Genomic DNA, 11,578 nt, shown 5'->3' on the forward strand with positions numbered 1-11,578 from the left:
TCTGGCAAAAGTGTGGCTAAGACACAGCGTCCTGTCCAGTTAGTAGGTAAATAGGTATAAGCCCTATTATTGCCACATATAAAAACTGAGCTGTTTGGGGCACACAACGATTGGGAAACATTCGTTGTGGTGGAGCAATTATTAAACTCATTGAATCCTACATCAAGGTCATAAGTGTTATTAAGGGGAGGGGAGTAAATCCAAGAGGAACCAGGAAATTCTAAAGGCTGCACTTTAAGGGGAGGAATTATGGTGCAAAGGGTATTGGATGTGTAATTTAAGTCATTGCTGGGTATGGAAAGTGGAAGGGGATCTCCTGATTGCAGACACAGCCAGCAGTCATTAGCCAGACTAGAGTTGGAATTGTTAAGCAGGTTATGAGTAGCAGTGAGGAGGTCAAAGGTCTGGGCATCAATTTTCTCTTTCCCTCGGGCTTTGGGCAAGGCCAAGGGGTGGTAGTGAATTTCTGGGTACAGGGACCTTTGCAACTCTTCAAGTTTTTTGTTTACCCTAATTTCTCGGACCTTGTTTTGTGGTCCTCCTCCGTCAGAGATATGAAGAGGGGGGTGAATATTCCAGCAGACAGGCTGTCCTACAATTCCAGTACAGCCAGCTGATATAAGGTTATTGGTATTTCCTACAACTGTAGGGACACTACTGGCCCCTATAGTGGGGGTTCTAGATCTTGTTAAGATAGCAGTATAGTATGTTCTACCGCCAGAGGTACATTCTAGATAAGTAGTGTAGCAGGAACTATGCATAGCAGTCTCAAATGTGTCACAAGGGCAGGCTGTGGTATCCCCTCCGCTAAATAATCTTGGGGTTGACACACACCTCCACTTAAGAGAGTCACTAGACAGGTATGCTGTGTGAGCGGAGCAGGACACAGCTGAGATGTACGTATTTGGAAGGGAGGCCACATATCCCCCATAACAATCACAGGGCTTACCATATCGTTGTCGTATATATTTACGGGCCTCATGGGGATTACCGAAGCCGGCATGAACCTGGAATGCTTGGCAAATCAGCACCATGGTCCAGAGGAGCTTGTAGTTGGAGTTCATCTCTGCAATAGAGGAAAAGAGTACTCTCAGGGAGAAAATTACTCCCTGGATTGGCTATTGTTTGTTAGGTACCTGTCTTACCAGTCGCTCTGGTAGCCATCTGGCTGCATCATGAGTTTGGGAAAAAACACAAACTGAGCCTCTTCCCCAGATTAACACTGGGTCTGGACCATGCCATGTGTTGTCTAAGGGGTCTTTCCATTTAACCATGGCAAATTGTTTTTTGGACTCGGAATGCCAAAATTGATCAGCTGCTGATCTGTTCAGGTTATCCAAATTTAAAAAATGTAAAATAAAAAGTGTGTGATTAAGGATATTTCTAGGGGTGCCCTTAGTAGGGTACCATTCTCCCTTTTTTATTTTGTCAATGGTGGTTTTTAAGGATAGGTGTGCTCTTTCAACCATTCCTTGTCCTTGAGGGTTATAGGGAATTCCAGTAATGTGTTTTATTTGTAATTTAAGACAGAAGTGTTGGAAGGCTTTGGATGTATAGCCAGGACCATTGTCTGTTTTTGGTTGTTTAGGCTTTCCAACTATGGAAAAACAGTGTAGTAAATGAGCTATGACAGGTTTGGTAGCTTCTCCTGTTTGTAAGGTGGCTAGTATAAATCCACTAAATGTATCTATACATACATGGACGTATTTTAAGTTACCGAATTCTGAATAATGGGTGACATCCATTTGCCAGATCATGTTGGGAACTAGTCCTCTTGGGTTAATTCCTAAGTGAGGGACTGGCAGGTATGTTATACAGGTCTGACATTGTTTAACTATTTGTCTTGCTTGTTCTCTAGTTATTTTAAACATCAGTCTCAAAGTTTGAGCATTAAGATGGTGTAAGGCATGAGTAGCCTGTGCTTGGGCTAGGTTTGTATTTGTAGCTATGGCTACCATCTTGGTTGCCGTATCAGCCAGTTGGTTGCCCTGGGATAGAGGTCCTGGTAATCCTGAATGAGCTCTAATGTGTCCAAGAAAGAAGGGTGTTGTTCTATTATGTATTAATTGTTGGCATTGTAAAAATAACTTGGCTGTGTCTGACACATGTTTGATTTGTGCTACGGTCTCAACCGTCTCAAGTAAAGGTATTGAATGAGCTAAGTATGCACTGTCAGTATAAATATTAAGGGCCTGATCAGGGAAGGCTGACAGCACCGCAATTAGGGCCTGCAATTCTACTAGCTGAGCCGAGGTATGGCTGGTTTTGAATTCAACAGTGGTGTCAGCAAAGGTATATGCAGCAGTTCCTGTGGATGACCCATCAGTGAAAACTAATAAGGCATTGTCTAAAGGTGTTTTACTGATGACATGAGGAAAAACAAAAGCATGTAGTTTACAAAATTGGATAAGTTTATTTGGCGGGTAATGGTTATCTAAGTTACCGGCATAAGAGGCGCAAGCAATCGGCCACGTTTCAGTGTTTTGCATTAGCCAATGGATTTGTGGCTTAGAATAAGGTTGTATGATCGTAGAGGGTTCAATTCCAAAATATTTTTTGCTATTGTCTCTACCTAAAATGATTAAATCTGCTATGGCATCATAATAGGGGAGTAATACCTTTTTGGGAGATGAAGGCAAATGGACCCACATAATAGGGTTATTTTGCCAGAATAAACCAGTAGGTGTCAGTGTTGTGTTAAAGATTAAAAAGGTTAATGACTGTGAATAGTCGACGTTAGTAACAAATTGTTCAGCAATGGCCGTCTCTACCCTATTAAGTGATAAAAGAGCTTCTTTTGATAAAGACCTAGGGGACTTAGGGTTGGGGTCACCTCTCAGGGTGTCGAATAAAGGTTTTAAGTCTCCCGTGGTCAGTTTTAAGTAGGGTCGAAGCCAATTTATGTCTCCAAGGAGCTTTTGGAAATCATTGAGGGTTTGTAACTTCTCTTTACGGATAACTGCCTTTTGATTAGTAATTTTAGGTCCATTTATTTGAAAACCTAAATATGTGTAAGGGTCTTGTAGTTGTATTTTTTCTGGAGCTATTTGTAACCCCGCTGTGGTTAGTTTTTGTTTGAGTTGAGCAAAACACTGTAAAACTTGTTCTCCGACTTGTCCTGCTATATGAATGTCATCCATATAGTGTATAATATACATTTGTTTCCATGTCTCTCTAACCGAGTGTATGGCTGTAGCCACATATTCTTGACACAAGGTGGGACTGTTGGCCATACCTTGAGGTAATACTTTCCATTGATAACGTTTCATTGGTTCTCTAAAATTTACAGATGGTAAGCTAAAGGCGAATCGTTTTTGGTCAGTAGGATGAAGGGGAATTGTAAAAAAGCAATCCTTAAGGTCTATGATAATTTTAAAATATCTTTGAGGGATTGCAACTGGAGAAGGTAGCCCTGGCTGTAAGGCGCCCATAAGGACCATAGTAGCATTTACTGCTCTCAAATCTTGTAAGAGTCTCCACTTTCCAGATTTCTTTTTTATGACGAATATGGGGGTGTTCCAAGGAGAGTTGCTTCCTGAAATGTGTCCTGCCTCTAATTGTTCCTGCACTAACTGTTGGGCAGCGGCAAGCTTCTCATTGGTTAGTGGCCACTGATCAACCCAAACAGGTTCATCTGACTTCCAAGTGATTGGGTCAGCACTTTTCTGGGGTGCAGGCATGTCAATGGCCACAGTTAAAAATTTCCAAACCCCCTTTTATCTAATTTTCCTATGGCTGGGATTGGCTGTAAAATGCCATCTTCTCTCTTTCCTAACCCTTTCCCAGGGTGGTAGCCCTGAGCCAACATTTGTGCAGTGACTATATCATTTGGACTACACATCATGACCCTCATTTGGGAGAGAAGATCTCTACCCCAAAGGTTAACACGCAAATCAGGGATAACAAATGGCTTAATGAGACCGGAATTACTTTCTTGATCTCTCCAGGTGAGATATTTGGAACTTTGTCTAGGGTTATTACTTTGCCCGATTCCTCGTAAATTTGTTAAGGTCTCTGAAGTGGGCCAACTGGCGGGCCAGTCTTGTTGTTTAATAATTGTTACATCGGCCCCTATGTCTGTTAGTCCTGTAAATAATTTTCCATCTAGCCATAAGGTGAGAGAGGGTTTGTGATTAGTAATGGGCTGTACCCAGTAGATGTCTGAGGATCCAAATCCTCCTTCCCCTCTCGAAGGTGATTGTACCTTATTAGCTGTTTTTAACAATGGTAACAGGAGCAACTGTGCTATTCTATTTCCTTGAGGAATGGTGATGATGTTGCTAATGGCCTTGGCCATGATTTTGATTTCTCCTGTATAATCACTATCAATTATTCCCGGAAAGACCTGTAGGCCTTTTATAGTGGCACTGCCTCTTCCTAGGATTAATCCAAACATGTTTCAGGGTAGGGGCCCATATATACCCGTACCTAGGGCCTGGGGTCCCATTTCAGGGGTTAATACTGTGTGGGAGGCGGAACAGAGGTCCAATCCTGCGCTTCCTGGGGTTGCTCTGCTAAGTTGTGAAACGGATTGTTGTTGGTTGGTATAAAACTGACTGCCCCATAAGCTTGTTTCGGGGCCTGGGGCCGGCCCCTCAATCCGTTTCCCTGTTGAGGTGTTAGGGGGTTTCCTTGATTGTCAATTTTAGATTTACATTCGTTGGCCCAATGTTTTCCTCTTCTACACCTAGGGCAGAGGCCTGGAGCTTTTGCCTCTAAGGTCTTAGCTAGCTCTCCCTTACAATCCCTAGCGAAGTGTCCCATTTTTCCGCACTTGAAGCACCCCTTGCTATTCTTATTTTTACTAGCGAGGAAGTCGTTTACAGTTTGTCCACTAAAGGCAGCAGCCATAGCCAAGCTCTGTTGATATGAGGGCCCTATGTCAGAACAGAGGCGGATGTAGCCTGTTAAGTCTGTTTTCTATAAGGTCGGATTGCTGCCTGACAAGCCGAGTTAGCGTTTTCATAAGCTAGCTGTTTTACATAATCCACCCCTGCCTCAGCATTTCCAAGTATTCTGCTGGCCGTGGTCAAAAGTCTATGTACAAAGTCTGCAAAAGGCTCATCAGGCCCCTGTTTGACCCCTGTGAGCGAGGCTCCTGGATCACCTTTAACAAGGAGTTTTCTCCAGGCTTTGGTAGCCGCTGTTTGGATTTGAGAAAACAGTCCAGGATCGTACTGCATCTGAGCATCGGTTTCTGTGTAGTTACCCGAGCCAGTTAGCATATCAAAATCCCAACCATTTCCGGCTTGTTGGTTTCTTTTGGCCATATCTCTACAATTTTCATAAAGTTCTGACTTCCAAATCAGATGGTCGCCTCCGGAAAGAACTGCTCTAACTAAGGTATTCCAATCTATGGGAGTGAGCCAACTTTCGGCCACAGGTTCGACTATGGCCAGGGTGTACGGGGCAGTAGCTCTGTATTGCGAGACAGCGGTTTTTAGTTCTTTTATTACAGTAAATTCAAACCCACTGTGCTGTCTCCAGGCTCGGCCCTGCACATCTGTAGTTTCAGTTACTGGAAAAACGTCTCGAGGAGAGGAATCCTCCCTATCCCTACTACCAAGCGACCTTCCTTTTGGGACATGCTGTCCGGGTCTCTGAGGGTAAGAGTGTTTCTCTATTCCTTTAGGGTATTGAACGCTCTCACTTCCTGTCCTTAATTTCTGCAATCTAGTGATTAAAGACTGATGCAGTTCTTCGAGCTTTATTTGCGCTTCAAGTTGTGCAATCTTTCCTCTAAGCTCCTCTTTTGGGTCTATTACTGCCATAACTGCGGGGGCAGAAGCCTTAATATAGGGAGGAGGATAAGTAAGAGTTTGTGGCCAGTCAGAATTATGATATTTTTCTGCCCCTTCCTCCAAAGTATCCCACTCTACTTCTGAACGGTTAAGGTTATTCTTTACCTTTGTTTTCATTAGTTGTAGGTAAAACTGGGTATTCTCTGGCCTTTTCCTTATTTGATGTTTCTATATTTGTTATTGAGGGGGCCCCAGCCTCCTCTTCGTCGCTCTGTAGTGATATCAAGTCTTATTTCTTTACTAGGTGTGGGTTTGTCGAGGTCGGTTTGGGAGCTGCCTCTTAATATTTCCAGTCTGAGTAACCACCGCCATTACCTCAGGATCTTTTTCTTTTTCCTTTTTATCTATTATATCTCTGATTAAGTTCCAATAGGAAAAGGCTGTCACCGGGACCTTCTCTGGTCCAAAAGTACTATAATAATCTTGAAAACGGTCTCCCACTCTACGCCACCTCTTTATGTCAATGGTTCCCTCTTGTGGAAACCAAGGGCAGGTATCTTTTACAAAATCAAAAAATTTAAACAAATCATTACATTTAACCTTTACTCCTTGTGCTTTTAAAGCCTCTTTTAATTGCCCTACATAAATCTGATGCTGGCTTAATTCTTGTCCCATAATCAGACACTATTACTTACCTCTGGTTCCAACGCGGCAGGTTCCCGTGACCTCTGGAGGAATTTTTCTTCCACTTTCACTTTCGGTCGACTTTAGTGCCTTCTTCCTCACTTCTTCCCCCGTGTCCAGGTCCCTGTTCCGGTGCCAGGTGTCCCGACCCGTGGGACAGTCCAGCGGGCCCTGGAAGGGGGAGTGGGAATGGAGGAGACAGGAAAACACGAGAAATGGAGACAAGACAAATAGCCTGATCAAGTCTCGTTTAATAATGGTGGTGCGATGCCTTATATAGGCTGGCAGGGGAAGAGGTTGGGCCAGGGCGGTGACGGGAGGGCCGGGTCTTCTCAAATTACAATTGCGCATGCGCTGTGGGTTTGTACTATTCCCAGGCGCGGGATCGCACCTGCGCGGTAGGCTGCATATCTTTCTGGGCACGAAGAGGTGGGCGCGCTCGGGAAAGGTTTAGGCGCCCGCGGGAAAGGTTTTAGGCGCGCGCGGGAACAGGTTATAATGAAGAACCCGGAAATGTGCCATTTTGTCTCCGCTTTGCGGAGATCAAGCAACAGAGGTCGGCTAACTCCAGGCCTTATGGCTCTGGACATCAGCTCACTGCAACCTTCAAGCGATTCTCCTCCCTCAGCCTCCAAGTAGCTAGGATTACAGGCATGCATCAGCAGACCCAGCTAATTTTTGTATTTTTAGTAGAGACAGGGTTTCACCATGTTGGCCAGGGTGGTCTCAAACTCCCGACCTCAGGTGATCTGCCCACCTCAGCCTCCCAAAATGCTGGGATTACAGATGTGAGCCACCGTCCCCGGCCTAAAGCATTTATGAAACAGCTAAACAATAATGAAGAGGCCATTTGGTTGGGGTGACAGTGAGGACATTCAGGTTTTTGAACCAGACATTTTCTTAAGTGGCTGAACATCAACATTGAAGCAACTCTACATTGTTTCAAGGGCCAGTGACTATGTTCATCTTAAGGCGGCGCTTCATTTTTCTCTAATAAGTTTACAGAAAGCAAATCAGGTTTTACGCTATTTCTATAATGGACCCGACATCATGTCAGAGCATTTTAGGGCAAACATGTATAATGGCTCATTCCCAAACATCTCAAGAGCCATTCAGACCACATGGCAGGCACAAGGCCCTGGTGACCACATCCTCCCACTCTCTACCTGCACAGTGGGGCTCGGGGCAGTTCCGGGTAAAGAAAACTTCCATCTGGTGGGCACCTGTAGTCCCAGCTGCTCGGGAGGCTGAGGCAGGAGAATGGCCTGGACCTGGGAGGTGGAGGTTGCAGTGAGCAGAGATTGTGCCACTGCACTCCAGCCTGGGTGACAGAGTGAGACTCCATCTCAAAAAAAACAAAAACAAAAGAAAGAAAGAAACTTCCACCACACCTGGCTTGTGCCCCAACTCCCTGCTGATGACCTGCACCCCTCCATTCTGGGGCTGACATTTCCTTCACCAGGGTGGGTAGACAAGGGCCGTGGAGCAATGCGTGTCCGTAGGAAAGCTTCCATCACAGGGGCTGATTTTGCAAGGGACAAGTTGACAGCAGCAGGTGAGACTGCTGAGGGTTAAGGAGAGTAAGGGACTCAGACACCCCACTCACCCCACCCCTGCACCCCTCCAAGAAGCCTGGTCTCTATATGCAGCATCCAGTAAACCTATTTGACTAGAGACACCACTACCACCTCCTTTACCAAAGAAGAAGAACTTGCAGTGAAATCACTTTGGCACAGTCACTTGGACTTGGCAATGGTGAGCTAGGGTGAGCTGTCCCTATCCCTTGACTGCTCTGACCCCAGGCAGTCAAGACACAGGCTGGTAGACAACACATCCTCCCCTCAGTCCTGGCCAGGCCATCCCCATGGCCACTGCTGTTGAAATGATGATTAATCTGGAGCCAAAGTTGACGCAGTTGGTGTCCAGGTGGGCCAGGAGGTGAGCAAAACAAGGGCACCCTATTGTGTGCTCCAGAACCCTGCTTTTTTAAAGAAAAACATAGCTCAGAGAAAACAGAGGGAGACAACATAAAAGTTTATAACGGACACACACACAAAAACCCTCTCCCTTCAGAGCTGGTGATCCTGAAACCAGAGCCAGTTGGAAGGGCCTATAACAGCTCTGGCGTTTCACCGGTGCCCTTCACAGATTTTCAAAATTCTTTACAGCTCTATTGTTTTCTGACACTCTCTCTGCTGGGGACGAAGCCGACCAAAACTCTTAAGGTTTAATGACTACCTTATTGGATTTCGAACTTGCATGGGGCCTGTAGCTTTGTTTTGGCGAATTTCTCTCATTTGGAATGGTGGTATTTACCCAATGCCTGTACCCCCATTGTATCTAGGAAGTAACTAATCTGCTTTTGATGTTGCAGATTCATAGGCAGAAGGGACTTGCCTTGTCTCAGATGAGACTTTGGACTTGGACTTTTGAGTTAACCCTGCATTGAGTTAAGACCTTGGGGGCTATTCACAATAACAAAGACTTGGAATCAACCCAAATGTCCGTCTGTGACAGACTGGATTAAGAAAATGTGGCACATATACACCATGGAATACTATGCAGCCATAAAAAAGGATGAGTTTGCGTCCTTTGTAGGGACATGGATGCAGCTGGAAACCATCATTCTTAGCAAACTATCACAAGAAGAGAAAACCAAACACTGCATGTTCTCACTCATAGGTGGGAACTGAACAATGAGTTCACCTGGACTCGGGAAGGGGAACATCACACAATGGGGCCTATCATGGGGAGGGGGAGGGATTGCATTGGGGAGTTATACCTGATATAAATGATGAATTGATGGGTGCTGACGAGTTGATGGGTGCAGCACACCAACATGGCACAAGTATACATATGTAACAAACCTGCACGCTATGCACATGTACCCTAGAACTTAAAGTATAATAAAAAAAAAAAAAAAAAAAGACCTTGGGGGACTGTTGGAAAGGCATGATTGTGTTTTGAAATGTGAGGACATGAGATTTGAGAGGGGCCAGGGCAGAATGATATGGTTTGGCTGTGTCCCCACCCAAATCTCATCTTGAATTATAGTCCCCATAATCCCCACATGTCGTGGGGAGGGACCCGGTGGGAGGTAATTGAATCATGGGGGTGGTTTCCACCATGCTATTCTCATGACAGTAAGTTCTCACGAGATCTGATGGTTTTATAAGGGGCTTCACCCTCAGCTCGGCACTCATTCTTCTCCTTCCTGCTGCCATTTAAAGAGGATGTGTTTGCTTCACCTTTTGCCAGGATTGTAAGTTTCCTGAGGCCTCCCCAGTCCTGTGGAACTGTGAGTCAATTAAACCTCTTTCCTTTATGAATTACCCGTCTTGGGCGGTTCTTTATAGCAGCATGAGAACAAACTAATACAGCAACTGACTCTATCTCATCATTGCCAAGTCCAAGTTATCATGCCAAAGTGATTTCACTGCAAATTGTTCCTTACTAAAGGGGTGACGGGGGGGTGTCTCTAGTCAAGTAAGTTCAGTGGATGCTGCACATGAGACCTTTTCTGGGAGCCACACAATGCACATTGACACGTTTCCAGCTATGAGAAGTCCTACGGTCACTAAGGTTTTCTTAAACGTATTTGACATTTGGGTCCTCGACACACGACATCCTGCAAATGCAGCATTCCGAGATGCGGTCGTTGGGAAACTCAGCCCTAAATCCTGCTCTCTTGTGCAGCCAAGCCACATACTCCCCACCCAGGATTGTACTTTTGGGGTTTTGTGAACCCAAATGCAGGACCCAGCATTGATTCCTCTAACACATCCTGTTAGATTCTGCCTTCCACCGCCACTCAGCCTGTCGAGGGCTTCTGGAGCTTGATGCTTGGAACCCTATTTGTTTTGGACCCGTATCTCTCTAGCAAATCTTCCCACATGCACCCACATGGCTGCAGGAAAATGGTAGCCCACAGGTGAACACCAGTTCAGCCCTGCATGGGCTGCTCCCCCTGGGAGGCAGGCTTGGGCAAGTTCCTTCCCATACAAACAGCCCTGCAGGGCAGGGCGATTCCGGAGCATCGGAGGAATTTTATGTGGCTTCCAGGGAGATGCGTTCCGTTAAAGTTGTTTTTCCCTTGAAAGGCCCCAAAGTGAAAAGCAGTTGCAGGGAAGTTGAATTATTACCTAATGCCAGTAGCAGCTGCTGGTAAGGAAGAAGAAAAGCAGGTTGGGGAGCTGGTGTCTGGGATTTGGGGGCTCATTAACACTCACTTCTTAAATTAGCAAATCCTTATAGCACATGTTTAAAAATAGCAGCCTAATGGTTTCTAAAATTAGCCATCATTGCTCTCCATAAATATTTAGACCTCCAATAAACCTCTGGTCCACTCACCTAGCCTAATGGGCTTGGCTTTTATGCCACATTCTTTAGGGTCTGTATACTTAATTATTGACCTTGACAGTGAGAGCTGCAAGAAGCCCCATTATGCTTGGACCAGGGACACCTGTGTGGCCATCACCCTGGAGGCAGCCTCAAAGCAGGGCGGGAAGAGATCTCAGAGGCCATTCGGAGATCTAGGTACCTGGAGGAGCCTCTGGCCCTGGTTTCCTTGGGACTGTCTTAGTTTCAGCCCTGAAGGTCCCTGTCCTGGGCAACCCCTCGGTCCCTAGCAAAGCAGGGCAGTTTGTTGTCCTGGCTGCCCAAACCACTGCAAAAAGGACAAGGCCACTGTTCTGAGATCTCTGTGGGAAGGAGAATCTGTTGCTAACACCATCCCTCAGCCCTTACACTAACTTCAGTCCCATCTCATTGAAGCGTTAGTGTTTAAAGGGGGAATGACACCAAGGAGAACACTAGCCAGGCCAGGCATAAGACTTTCGTCCTCTGCTCCTCTCGTTTCCCCAAGTGTAAAAAGGGGATGGTAACAGTCACTGATGCATTAGGTTGTTGGGAATAAGCTAGGAAATGTGTCAGTGTTTAAACCGTGCTCAGACCCAGTCATCTGGTGCCATCAGTGTGCTCAGGGTGTAGGGTGGGCGGGTCCGCTGGCACCCCCACTGGCTGTGCCTATCAGGGTGGCCACCTTGGCCTTGTTGCCAGCACCTCCCCCAGGGCAGTGACCATAGGACAGCCGGCCCCGGTCCTTCTCTGGCCAGCGGAGACTGTGATGGTGTCCCCAGTCCCTGGACAGAGTG

At 45.9% G+C, this 11,578-nt stretch overlaps 1 protein-coding gene across 4 annotated transcripts in view; it reads left to right on the forward strand.

The window, feature by feature from the left end:
• The window catches only part of CLDN14 (claudin 14), a 131,948-nt gene that overhangs the window by 116,559 nt on the left and 3,811 nt on the right, over positions 1–11,578 (forward strand). The window contains exon 1 of one of the 4 annotated variants that reach the window (XM_023191299.3): positions 9,624–9,723. The exons of the other annotated variants lie outside the window; for them this stretch is intronic. The gene's annotated coding sequence lies outside the window, so the exon portion shown is untranslated. Of the gene's footprint in view, positions 1–9,623; positions 9,724–11,578 lie in introns of those variants that run through there. 4 annotated transcript variants of the gene reach the window in all.

Source organism: Piliocolobus tephrosceles, chromosome 19, assembly GCF_002776525.5.
Source record: "Piliocolobus tephrosceles isolate RC106 chromosome 19, ASM277652v3, whole genome shotgun sequence".
Taxonomy (NCBI): Eukaryota; Metazoa; Chordata; class Mammalia; order Primates; family Cercopithecidae; genus Piliocolobus; species Piliocolobus tephrosceles.